Raw genomic sequence first — 14,115 nt, forward strand, 5'->3', positions numbered from 1 at the left:
CAAACTTGAAATTTGGCACGTATGTTCCTCTTGGCTTCTAGGTGCTCGCTAAGAAAGGATTTTTCAAAATGACCATCAGATCATTAGTATTTCATATACAGTATTATATTCACACGCTCTGATGCTAGACGTTCTACTCTCTCTCCCCACCTGAAAGGAACTCTGTTCCAACTGCCAGTTGCCTTGTATTAATATGCTCTGATGCTACCCCTTCGCTAAACCGGGCATGGGCGTGGCCAGCGTGTGACTCATCCGGCCTGCAGGCTGGGACATTCTATTCCCCCTCCTCCTCTGTTCCAACTGCCAGTTGCCTTATATTAACACGCTCTGATGCTAAGGCGTTACACATTCTACATTAAGTTCAGGCATTACGTGTCAATTTATCAAGCCCGATCACATAGTTTCGTAGCGAAGCACAGGTGTCCAGCTAGTTTTTAATATTTGAAGGTTGGAAATATCCCTTTTAACTGGATTTAAAGTTGTGATACAGCGTGGCTTAAGTCCACATAAATAAATATGAATGAATGAATGAATGAATGAATGAATGAATGAATGAATGAATGAACGAATGGTTAACCAGTCTGGATTCTGACAAGATTATAATTATTGTGAAGGTTCTGCTTTTTATCACACTGTTTTTCCACACACCAGGGACAGAGTTAAGGGGCCTTTCAGATTCCTTACCTTTCCTTTTCAACAATCTGAATGGCGTTTTGAATTATTTATCCTTAGAGAATTATATATACTTGTCTTTTTATACGTCTGTTAGCACTTGGTGGAAAATAAAATGATTGCTCCTGATGCTACATTCATATTCAATCAAATCTCCTTCAGCTACTCGGGAATATTAATGTCCATGTTGAACATTGTAAGTAAACAGAACACTTTCCCCGTCCTATTTATTAGCATAAAATCTTTCCCAACTCGCAGAAACGAAAAAGCTGACAGAAACTGAATGTAGCAATTGCGTTTCCAAGACTGAATTTACCAGTGTGCATGTGAGTGTAAAAATGTGCCAAAAGAGAAAAGGATTTCAATCTTTTTTTTAAAAAAAGGGCCTTCTGAGAATCTTACGTCAATTAACGTTTGTAAAAGCGTACTATTTTCAGCAAATCCGCCGGAGGGGGAAAAATATTTGAAGTGTTGCAATTATGGAGAGAGTTATTTATGTCATTAAACGATGACACCGAGTAATTAAGAGAGCGGATACATTGATTAAGACCTTTAAAATACATTGCTGAACTGTTTTTTTTTTTGTTTTGTTTTGCTTTTAAGAATTCAGAAAGAAAAAAAAAAACCACTCCTGAATAATGCAAATGGGCGTGGAGCCTTCTTGGAACTGATGAAAGGATTGTGTTGTGGAGTTGTGCTTTCTGCAGGATGTGTCCGCCCTGTGTCCTTTCAATGTTGAATACAGTAGCTTCTCAGCAGTTCCAAAAAGGCTCCACACCCATTTGCACCACTCAGGAGACCCTGAGACAAGTGGCCTCAATGACTCTCTAAAAGGATGCAAATAACCAGCTATCTGCAAGGAGTATAAATCCTTCCCTTCCCCACCATCCAGTCAGAGCCGAAGAAGCTTCTTGGGTGAGAAGAAAAATGTTTTCAAAGAAAACCAAGAAAGTCCAGTTGCCTCCAGTTGTGCAATTTTGGAAAAACAAAGATATCCCATCGGAGGAAAAAAGATTTATAAAAAAGATTTTGGACTGTGCAGAAGCAGATAAATTGACTAAAAAATTAAAAGATAAAGATCAAACACAAACATGTTTATCTTGGGAAAAATTATATACTTGGCTAGCGAAGAGAAAATCATAACCTAATTGAAAAGAGGAAAGGTATTTATTGAGAAATTTATATTATATTAATAAAGTGAGGTCGGATAGACCTAATTGATGTATAAAGAGATATAAGTTGTTCTGTCTCCCTCGGAACATAATGTACTTGCAGATATGTTCGTTATTTGTTATGTTGTCTTGTATGTTATTGATATGGTGTGTTGTTATTTTCTGGTTTTTTTTAATGAAAAATGTAAATAAAGACTATTTTAAAAAAAAGAATAGAATGGAATGGAATGGAAGGGAAGGGAATGGAATAGAATAGAATAGAATAGAATAGAATAGAATAGAATAGAATAGAATAGAATAGAATAGAATAGAATAGAATAGAATAGAATTAGAATTAGAATTAGAATTAGAATTAGAATTAGAATTTTGTATTGGCCAAGTGTGATTGGACACACAAGGAATTTATCTTGGTGCATACGCTCTCAGTGTACATAAAAGAAAAGATACGTTCATCAAGAATCATACGGTACAACACTTAATGATAGTCATAGGGTACAAATAAACAATCAGGAAACAATATCAATATAAATCGTAAGGATACAAGCAACAAAATTACAGTCATACAGTCATAAGCGGGAGGAGATAGGTGGTGGGAATCTCTGTAGACATTGTAAAAAGAGCATTTTTTCCTACCAAAAAGATATACAGATGTTCAACTCACGACTGCATTTTCTTTTCCTCGAAATATGGACAATTATACAAGTTCCAAATTCAAGATATTGCAATAGTTGCCTACTTCCAATTGGTATGTTTTGAGCGGAATTCTGGTTAGGAATAAGAGTTCAACAACCTTCAGAAGGCAGTAATGTTTATTGCTGTTTTATTGAAATATAAAGGCAAGTATAGCCTTTAGAAGTATCTGAAATATTCCCTAAGTCACTTTATAGTGCTTGTTTGTTTGAAAGGGAACGATTAATCCCAACGAAACAATTATTTTGTTGTATTGGGCCAAGTCCCAGAGGTTATTTCCCCCTAGTTTCTAGTTACTTGAGCTAGTTTTTCAAAAAGCAGTAATTGTCTCCAAAGGTCATGCAATTTATAAAGACACTGTATTGTCAAAAACAATTTGCAGTATTTTCAAAAAAAAAAAAAAAAAAAGAGGAAATTTAAAGTAGACACGAGTGAATGCCCAATAAAGCAGTAAACCATCAGATTTCATAAAAGTGATTTTTTTTTTAATTCCTTAGATTTCAAGACCACCGAATTCCCAAAAGAATCTGGGTGACAGACACAGTTAACAGAGTACAGACTATAAAAAGGAAATCATGAAAGGCTAAGATAGAATTACAGACCAGGTCTGCAAAGTGTGAGGGACTGGACAGGATGACCCAAGCAAGATGAAATGATTCAAGGGGGTTGGACTAGAAGACCTCCAAGGTCCCTTCCAACGCTTATTCTATGTTCTATGAGCTAAGATGGAGGCACTCTCCATCTATAAAAGCTGGACTCTGCTTAAACGTGGTTCCGTTTAATTGATACCAATCGATCAGTCAGTCAATCAATCAGAATAGAGCTGGAAGGAACTTGGAAGTCTTCTAGTCCAATCTCCTGCTCACACAGGAGACCCTAGACCATTTCAGGGTTAGATAGATAGATAGATAGATAGATAGATAGATAGATAGATAGATAGATAGATAGATAGATACATAGATAGATAGATAGATAGATAGATAGATAGATAGATAGATAGATAGACAGACAGACAGACAGACAGATAGATAGATGATGGATGGATAGATGATGACTAGCTAGTTAGATGATGGATGGATAGCTAGATGGCTAGGTAGCTAGATAGCTACATAACTAGATAGCTAGATAACTAGATGATAGCTAGCTAGATAGCTAGATAGGTAGATAGATGATAGATAGATAGATAGATAGATAGATAGATAGATAGATAGATAGATGATGGATGGATGGATAGATGATGACTAGCTAGTTAGATGATGGATGGATAGTTAGGTGGCTAGGTAGATAGCTACATAACTAGATAGCTAGATAACTAGATGATAGCTAGTTAGTTAGTTAGCTAGGTAGCTAGCTAGATGATAGATAGATAGATAGAAGATAGATAGATAGATAGATAGATAGATAGATAGATAGATAGATAGATAGATGATGGATGGATGGATGATGACTAGCTAGTTAGATGATGGATGGATAGCTAGGTGGTAGGTAGCTAGATAGCTACATAACTAGATAGCTACATAACTAGATAGCTAGATAACTAGATGATACTTATTTAGCTAGCTAGCTAGCTAGCTAGCTAGGTAGATGGTAGATAGATGATAGATAGATAGATAGATAGATAGATAGATAGATAGATAGATAGATGATGGATGGATAGCTAGGTACTGTAGATAGGTAGCCATATAGCTAGATAACTAGATGATAGCTAGTTAGCTAGCTAGATAGGGAGATAGATGATAGGTAGATAGATAGATAGATAGATAGATAGATAGATAGATAGATAGGTAGATAGATAGATAGATAGATAGATAGATAGATAGATAGATAGATGATGGATGGATAGATGATAACTATCTAGTTAAATGATTGATGGATAGCTAGGTAGATACGTAGCTAGATGCTAGATAACAAGATAGCTAGATAACTAGATAATAGCTAGCTAGCTAGCTAGCTAGCTAGCTAGATAGATAGATAGATAGATAGATAGATAGAGATAGGTGATAACTAGCTAGTTAAATGATGGATGGATAGCTAGGTAGATAGGTAGCTAGGTAGCTAGATAACTAGATAGCTAGATGATAGATAGTTATCTAGTTAGCTAGCTAGTTAGGTAGATAGGTAGATAGATGATAGGTAGAGAGATAGATAGATGATGGATGGATAGATGATAACTATCTAGTTAAATGATAGATGGATAGCTAGGTAGATAGGTAGCTAGATAGCTAGATAGCCAGATAGCTAGATAACTAGATGATAGCTAGTTAGCTATCTAGTTAGGTAGCTATCTAGTTAGGTAGCTAGCTAGCTAGCTAGCTAGCTAGCTAGATAGATAGATAGATAGACTGACTAAAGATATAATTTCTTTTGTTTAAATATTACTTTTGGCTTGATATAGCTTAACTAAAATTTGTTATGGGATCCAAATAACAAGTATATTCACATAATAACAGAGGGGTGAATGTTATATTCTGTGTTCCAATCTAGTATACTGATGCATTTATTTGCTGCACTTTTTTTTTTGTTTTGTTTTGTTAATTTTTTTGCTGATCATTGACCAAATGCATATCACTGAGTGATATAAAAGCGGTAACTAAAACCATATCCCGTTTCGGTTTTTATCCATTCTACTGATTTCCAGTGCTGAGCAATTGATGTTTTTACTCCTGTAAGGCATAAATCGCTTTAGGGGAAAGGAGCACAGTAACAAATAAAAAAGCACAAGCAATAAATAAAGCTATAGAAGAAACACTGAATGGACTCCTGCCAACATCTAACTGGTGCGCAGGGCAATTCTTCTTCTTCTTTCTTTTTTTTATCAAATCCAACCCGAAAGAATTATGGTATGGGTGAGAATCAATAATCCCCCTAAAAGAGCCATAAACATCATGTGCAGTTTCTGGCTTCAAGAGAAGAGATGGATCCCTTTAATTATGAATCTCGGCTTTGTTGATATATGGAGTTTTGTTGGCCATGATTGAGTTTCAAATTCCAATGCAACCTGACTGCTTTTAAGAGCCCCATCCGCCCATAGCTAGATGGCTGTAGGTATCCTTGGGACCAAGAGAATTTATTAAAACATTTCCTCAATGACTTGGGATGCCTAGTATGAATCTTCCGCGTAACGTAGTCCTTGTGATGAGATCTTGGCGTTTCCTCCAAGAAATGATCATGGTTTCTTTTCCAATTCCAACTGATTCACTTATAAAACTAAGCAGATGATTCCTTTTATTCATTCGGAATCATTCTTCCCAAATCATGCAATTATCTCAACCAATAATACGAATTACCATTTTTTAAAAAAAAATTAATTTATATGCCGCCCTTCTCCGGAGACTCAGGGCGGCTTACAGTGCGTTAAGCAATAGCCTTCATCCTTTTGTATATTTTATACAAAGTCAGCTTATTGCCCCCACAAACTGGGTCCTCAATTTACCTACCTTAGAAAGGATGGAAGGCTGAGTCAACCTTGAGCCTGGCGAGATTCGAACTTACTTTAATTGCAGACAGCTGGTGTTAAATTACAGTGCTTTAGTCTGCAGAGCTATCCAGGCTCTATTTGTCCTGTATCAATGTTCAGTCTCTGCTCAACATCCCAAAGACTGGTGAGATCATTCTCGCTGAGATGTACTTACCAGTTTTGAAGATTTAACAGAATAAGGGAGTTGGAAGGGATCTTGGAGGTCTTCTAGTCCAACCCCTTGCTCAAGCAGGAGACCCTAGACCATTCTAGACAAATGGTTGTCCAATATCTTCTTAAAAACCTCCAGTAATGGACCACCCACAACTTCTGGTGGCATGCTGTTCCACTGGTTAATTGTTTTCTCTGTTAAGAAATTTTTCCTTAGTTTCTAAGAAACTTTCTTCTATCGTCGATTAGTTGCCATCCATTGCTTCTTGTCAGGCCTTCAACCTATTTGGAGAATAGGTTGACTCAGTGCTCATACGAATTTATGAATGCCAGAAAGAATGCTTTTAGATAAAGAGAAGGTTAGAAGGGGGGAAGAAGGGAGGAGTGGGGGAAAGGCAGGGGAAGTAGGGAAAAGAAGAAGAGGAAGAACAAAGAAAGTAGGAGGAGAAAGAGGGAGGAGAAGAAGGGGAGGAGAAGAAGAAAGGTTGGAGTAAAAGTAAAGGGTAAAAGAGCAGCCCCGAAAAAGTAAAAATGAAAAGTGAAAGTGAATAGATAAGATGAATGAAAAATGATGGATAAATAACTGTACATGTAAATGTGTTTATGAGAAATAAAAATTAAAAATTAAAAAAAGAGAATGCTTTTAGATATAATCATTAATATAAGGACATCTGATCACTGGAATCATTCAGAATCCAAAGTGCAGCTAAAGTCGTGTTGTTCTGAAAACAACACCCCCAAAAATATTGGATTTCCTGCATGTTACTTGTATTAAGTCCTATCGGCCCAATATTGTCCACTGTACCTCAAGGACTTAGAGATGAATAGATCTGTCTTTTTCAGCACCCGGTAACCTTTAATTTAAATAGCCTTGTTCCTTGGAAAGCATGAATATTTATATGCAAAGTTTTTCTTTTTTAATCCTCCAGAGACAACCAAGGAAAATATAGGCTATGAGGATCATTATTATTTTATATATGATTGATGATATACAAGGTACAAAGCATTGTTTCTACGTATTATACTAACTCACTTTGAAGAATTAATGGGTGGATCATTAGCAGAGGAAGCACACTGGAAGATAAGGGCAATGATATATCTTGCTTTGAAGTCAGCGCTTTGAAAATGGGTAGGCAGAGTAACAACTAGAAACTGTTAGGTTTGGCGTATTACGTATACCTTATTAGGACATAGTTACTATAGGTAAAGGTAAAGGTTCCCCTCGCATATACGTGCTAGTTGTTCCCGACTCTAGGGGGCAGTGCTCATCTCCGTTTCAAAGCCGAAGAGCCAGCGCTGTCCGAAGACTTCTCCGTGGTCATGTGGCCGGCATGACTCAACGCCAAAGGCGCATGGAATGCTGTTCCCTTCCCACCAAAGGTGGTCCCTATTTTTCTACTTGCATTTTTTATGTGCTTTCGAACTGCTAGGTTGGCAGAAGCTGGGACAAGTAATGGGAGCTCACCCCATTACGCGGCACTAGGGATTCGAACTGCTGAATTGCCGACCTTTCGATCGACAAACTCAGCGTTTTAGGCTTAAAATCTTATTTTGTTTTTTTCCACTTTACAGGACTAATCCTGTAAGGAAGGCAGGAAGGGAACATTCTGGTGGTGTTTCTAGCCTAATCTTTATTGCCCTGCTTACAGAAACTGCCTCTCTGGTTAACCCTTATAACATTGTAACAGCTAAGGCGAAGCGCCCATTGACATGAGTGATGTTGAGTTGGCCACGCCCACACGGTCACATGACCACTGAGCCACGCCTACCCAGCTGGTCATTAGGGCAGAGAACCGGTTGTGAAATTATTTGAATCCCACCACGGAGATAGTGAGATTGGTTGCTAAATTTAAACTTCCTAGAAAGAATCCTTATGTTGGCTAAGGCAAAATAAGCTGTAGTTGTAATCATGTTTTCAATCCTATTTTTGCAGAGTTCCAGCTATCTTTTTTTTAAAAAAATGTCGCTAGCAACACATCCCTGCACATCTCGCTATTATTTAACTATCTGGCTCTGGATTTAATTTCTGACATTTAAAAGCACCCCCCCTTTTTTATTTCTAGGGTGTATAACATCTCACTCCCACTTCTTATTTTAGAAGAAAGAAGCTGAGCTGTTGTTTCCTTTTACAGATAACCTCTGGACCTTATCCAACAGCGTGAGTTTCACAGACAAAGAACCAGCAAGGTCTTGGCATGCTAAGAAGGTTATTCTCAGATAGACCACCCTGTCCTGCCTGGATTACTCCTCCATCCTATTCTGCCTGGATTACTTCTGGGTGATAGAAGCAGTGAGATCTGCAAAAAGAGGCCCAGAAAATCTCCACCAGGGAGAAACCCCCCCAAAACATTGTGAGCTTTCTGCTTGAGTGTCTTCAGAAGAAGCTTCCCAACAGGCAACCTCACCATTCCTATAATTCAAAAGTTCATTGTGAAGAGAAAAACAAATTAGGCGGTTAAGGTACCTACTGACTGTAGATAGCAAAAAGGGACGGTGGGTTGTCAGAAGAGGGAATTGCACAGTTGGCAACTCCAAAGCTCAGCCAACAAATGCTCTGTCTTACACACTGGCAACAAAAATCAGAACACCAAATACAAGCTGGGCAGATATGACCTCGTAGACGACCCTCACTCTGTCAAGGACCTAGGCGTACTCATCTCAAATGATCTAAGCCCAGAGCTCACTGTAACAGCATAGCTAAAAAGGCATTAAGAGTTGTTAAACTAGGGCATACAAAACCTTTGCCAGACCAATTCTTGCATACAGCTCATCTGCCTGGAATCCACACTGTATATCGGACATTAATACAATTGAGTGGGTCCAGAGGTATTTCACGAGACGAGTCCTCCACTCCTTTGCTCACAATAGAATCCCTTATGCCACCAGGCTAGAAATTTTGGGCGTGGACAACCTGGAACTATGCCGCTTGCGGTCTGATCTAAGCATAGTACACAAAATTGTCTGCTACAATGTCCTACCTGACAACGACTACTTCAACTTCAACTGCAATACTACACGGGCAAACAATAGATACAAACTCAAGATAAACCGCTCCAAACTCGATTGTAGAAAATACGACTTCAGCAACAGAGTGGTCAATGCCTGGAATGCTCTACCCGACTCCGTTGTTACAGCCTTAACCCCCCATAACTTTAACCTTAAACTGTCTACCGTGGACCTCACCCCATTCCTAAGAGGTCCGTAAGGGGGCATGCATAAGTGCACCAACATGCCTACCACCCCTGTCCTACTGTTCTCTTTATTTATACTCATTTTCTCTGCTCATGTCCATGTTTATAGTTATACCTATTATCTCGTACATGTTTGACAAATGAAAGAAGGAAAGAAAGAAAGGAAAGGAAAGGAAAGGAAAGGAAGGAAGAAAGAAAGAAAAAAAGAAAGAAAGAAAGAAAGAAAGAAAGAAAGAAAGAAAGAAAGAAAGAAAGAAAGAAAGAAAAAAAAAAAAGCAAAGAGAAGAAATGAAAAAAAAATCTGAATCATAATGAAATATGGAATATACTGTTGGATCAGTCAACAAGAACATCCCTACTGATCTGACTCAACATATTCTCCTTGAAATGGAGAATTCACTGGGGAAAACTCCATAACATCAGCTAAATAAAGCCTCCTTGGCTGAACTCACCCCACACTTAAAAGACCTATAAATACCTTGTTAGCTGTTCTCCCTATTTCTGAAAGATCCATTAATCTTCTGTTTTGGAGTATTTCCCTCTTGAAATCCTCACTCATTGGCTATTCTGTTGCCAATGCTGCTTAACTTCTAGAGAGGATACTGCTGCCAGCAATTATCCGAGAATTTGGTACCGCTAACAATCTCCTTTACTTTTCCTTAAGAGCTAAGTCCAGGGAGACTGTGCTGCATGAGTGAAAGAAACGAGGTGAAAGAGAGCCAATAAACATAATTGAAAGAGAATCCAGATAACACAAAGATCTTGGGTTTCTCAAATTGGGGGAAAAGGAGAATGTCTTACACAGTGTGATATTCAGCTGGTTCAGATCGATTTGGGCGAACCGGTAGTGTTCCGCCTGCCCACCCAGGCACTATGCCATGCTATTTAGTCACATTTTCTAAGCTGCACGCAGTGTGCAAGCTGCACACACAAACAAAGCGCCTGTGCAGAAGGCCACACACATGCACGGAAGGTGCTCACGCACATTTTCGATGCGCGGCAAACCAGTGGAAAAATTATGTGAAACCCACCTGTGGTCTTACCAGTTCTAAATGGGGGTTTGTGCTCCACCATGCAGAACAGGTAAATAATTTGACAGGACTCATAGAAGCATCATTGCCATCCTGGCTCTACGTGACTTCCAGATCGGGCATACAACAGTTTGTTTAGTGGCCCTTCGAAGTTACAAAAAAGTGATTTATGACCAGTGGTATTATTCAGCCGGTTCGGGCAAACTGGTAGAAGCGACAGCGGGTGGGGGTGGGCTGCCCCGCTCCAGCGCTATGCTGTCTTATTTAGCCATGTTTTCTAAGACGTGCACATGTGTGCAAGCTGCGCAAATAAGCAAAATGCATGCGTGGTAGGCATGTGCACATGAAGCAAGTGTGCATGCACACTCACATTTTCGGTGCGCGGTGAACTGGTGGTAAAAATGTGAAACCTACCTCTGCTTATGACCATTTTTCCAGGGGTGGGTTCTACTTACCTTTACTACCTGTTCGCAATGGGATCGCAGATCGCTAATGACGACAACCAGGGTGGTGGGCGGGGCCTCCCACCGGTTTTATTACCGGTTCTTGCAAACCGGTCCGAACCAGGGACAACCCACCACTGCATTTTTCGCATTTCTAACCATTGCAGTATCCAGCGTGATTCAAGTTATGTAAAACATGAACAATGGCGCAGACAGAATGGTAGATGCTGTAACGAGACTGATCGCCCTTTTCACTCCGTCCCCAGATTCTGCCACTCCACATGCAAAATGTAGGAACTTTATCTTCTATTTTAACGTTGAAAGACGAGTGGAAATTGAGATGGTCCGACATTCACACTTTTAATCGATATTAAACCAACAGAATCAACATATTTGGAAAGCCCCAGGAGAGATTGGGCATCCTTCAATCCCTAATTTTTCCAGAAAATTTAGGAGGGAATCCAACGTAAACCTCAGAGAGCGGCTTAGCAACCGAGCGACCCCTCTGCTTGGTCTGCCATCTGCCAGAAAGCTGGGAGAATTGAAGGGTAATTACTACTTTATTCTGACCTGCTCAATATCCTTGGAGTTGACGTAACTCCCTGTTTCTGCAATCCGCACACGTCTACACTGAATAGCTCTTTGAAATAAGCATTGTTCCTGGGACTTTTAATAACCCAACCTCCCCCCACCTCAGTTTTATGTACGATGGAGAGAACTTATAAGGCGTGTAGAGGCTGCAGGATATCTAAAATGCAATACGCTAAAGAAAAGCAAGATTGGAGGGAAATACACGCTTGAAGATAGCATCTGTAAATTCCGCAAGAGCTATTTTCCATGAAAGAAGTACAGGAGGTGAAGATCTGAAAGCTTTTGGTCATGATAGAAAGAGATTTATAAATGCTCAATGGGGCTCTCAATAAGATCTGACATGGCTTTTCAGGTTTTTTTGGTGCTCAGAGAAATGCCCTGACATAAGCAGAATATTTATTTACAACCAGTAGCTCAACCTTGGCAACCTGAAGATGGATGGACTTCGATTCCCAGAATTCCCCAGCTTTTGCAACCTTGGTAACCTGGCTGGGGAATTCTGGGAATTGAAGTCCACCCATCTTCAGGTTGTCAAGGTTAAGAAACACTGACTTACACACAGAGAGACCCACAGACATACACACTATTGTAGTTTTTCAAAAAAGACCCTATATGAATAACCCCGGTCATCAGTCTAGAACTGTGATGGCGAACCTAGGGCACGGGTGCCACAGGTGGCACACAGAGCCATCTCTGTGGGCAAACGAGTCGTTGTCCGAGGTCAGCTCCACCGCGCATGTGCACATGCCTCCCGCCAGCCAGCTCACTGGTCTGTCGAGAAGCGCACACATGTGCGGGGGGGACTTGGTGGGGGAGTCATGCACACATGTGCAGAGGACCAGAGGGGTCGTGCACACATGCACGGGGGGCTGGGGGGAATCCGGCATTCCCCCACGTCCAATTTTGGGCCTAGCAGGCCTCCCTGAAGCCTCCTGGGACCAAAAACGGGCCAGGATGTGTGTGTGGGGGGGGCATGGGCATGTGTGGAGGGGGCGGGGGAGTGGGGAGGTGGGATAGTCATGTGTGGGTGTGGGCACGCACTCACTGTCGCACACACGTGCACACTTTTGGCACCCGAGGAAACAAAGATTAGCCATTACTGGTCTAGAACAAGGGTGTCAAACCCGATCGCACTGCGGGCTGTATCGTGACGTATTTTTGCCCTTGCAGAGCTGGGGTGGGAGTGGCCTGCGCTGGCCGTATCTGGCCTGTGGGTCCCGTATTTGACACCCCTGGTCTAGAACATGGAATAGTCAACTTTTGGCTTTTCGTGAAATTTGTCTTTACACCAATTTTTTTTCCTTCACTAAATAGCCACCTTGAGCGTTGTTAAAATATCATAAAAACTGATGCTACAGAGGGGAAGTTAAAAATAGTGTCGGTCTCGTTCTGCTTTCTTCAATTCTTAAAAGTGTTTCTTATTGATGTTTTGGGTTTATCCCAGTGGTGGTATTCAGCCGGAGATCTCAGGTGGGCTCGCCTACCCGCCCTGGCATAAAGATGTCCTATTTAGCCACAGGCAGGTTGGTAGCCATTGTTTTTTCTAAAGTTCTAACTATCCGTTGAAGTCTGTGTCTGTCTTGTTGGGTTGCAGAGCCAAACCAGACAGTGATGGAGGTGCAGATGACAGACTCAACAATAAGAATGTGGAGTTAATGGAATTAATTAATGGAATTAATCCTCTCTGTAAAGTTGATTCTAAACATCGATCAAAACATACCTCTAGAAATAAGATTCTTTCATATCAGGTCCTTCAAAATTGACCTGCTGAACTTTTTATTGGTCTACCTTGAGCCTTCTAAATGACACTTTTCCTTTCCATCAATTTCATTCCTTCGTTGGTTTAATCTCCCCACAATTATAATTTATTTATTTATTTATTTATTTGTTTGTTTGTTTATTTATTTATTTATTTATTCAATTTATATCCCGCCCTTCTCCGAGTGGACTCAGGGCGGTGCACAGCCAGAACTAAAACACATATCAATACAAAATTTAAAATTATTAAAAGAATTAAATAACTGTGGCTCAAAAATTTAAAACATTGAAAACTAAAACCCATTTGACAATTTAAAAAGCTAAAAAAGACTAAAAAAAAGGGGGGGGGGTGTTTCACGCAATCCCTGCTTGATGGAAAAGAAAAGTTTTTAGGGCACAGCGAAAGGCCCGGAGATCCGATATCCTTCGTATCTCCGGGGGCAAATTGTTCCCGAGGGCAGGAGCTGCCACAGAGAAGGCCCTCCCCCTGGGGGTCGGCAGCCGACATTGCCTGGCTGACAGCACCCTGAGGAGTCTCTCTCTGTGGGAGCGTACTGGCCAGTGGGAGGCTATCGGCGGCAGAAGGCGGTCCCGCAAATACCCAGGTCCCATGCCATGGAGCGCTTTAAAGGTGGTGACCAACACCTTGAAGCGCACCCGGAAGACCACTGGAAGCCAATGTAGCTCACGCAGGAGAGGTGTCACATGGGAGCACCCCCTCGCTCCCATAATCCCCCGCGCGGCCGCATTCTGCACCAGTTGGAGCCTCCGGGTGCTCCTCAAGGGGAGCCCCATGTAGAGAGCATTGCAGTAGTCCAGGCGGGATAATTTCTACATCATAAACCTCCCTCTTCACTCTGTATATCTGATGGAGGGATCATCATCTAGAAGAGCATTTGGAATACAGGTAGTCCTCGACTTATGATCATTTTTCACACT

At 40.6% G+C, this 14,115-nt stretch overlaps 1 protein-coding gene across 23 annotated transcripts in view; it reads right to left on the reverse strand.

Annotated features, from left to right (window-relative positions):
• MAGI2 (membrane associated guanylate kinase, WW and PDZ domain containing 2) overlaps positions 1 to 14,115 on the reverse strand; it is a 630,648-nt gene that overhangs the window by 351,792 nt on the left and 264,741 nt on the right. Inside the window, exon 1 of one of the 23 annotated variants that reach the window (XM_087873400.1) lies at positions 6,167 to 6,185. The exons of the other annotated variants lie outside the window; for them this stretch is intronic. The gene's annotated coding sequence lies outside the window, so the exon portion shown is untranslated. Of the gene's footprint in view, positions 1 to 6,166; positions 6,186 to 14,115 lie in introns of those variants that run through there. 23 annotated transcript variants of the gene reach the window in all.

The sequence above is a fragment of the Pantherophis guttatus genome, chromosome 7 (assembly GCF_059756535.1).
Source record: "Pantherophis guttatus breed Tessera chromosome 7, ASM5975653v1, whole genome shotgun sequence".
NCBI classification, from domain to species: domain Eukaryota; kingdom Metazoa; phylum Chordata; class Lepidosauria; order Squamata; family Colubridae; genus Pantherophis; species Pantherophis guttatus.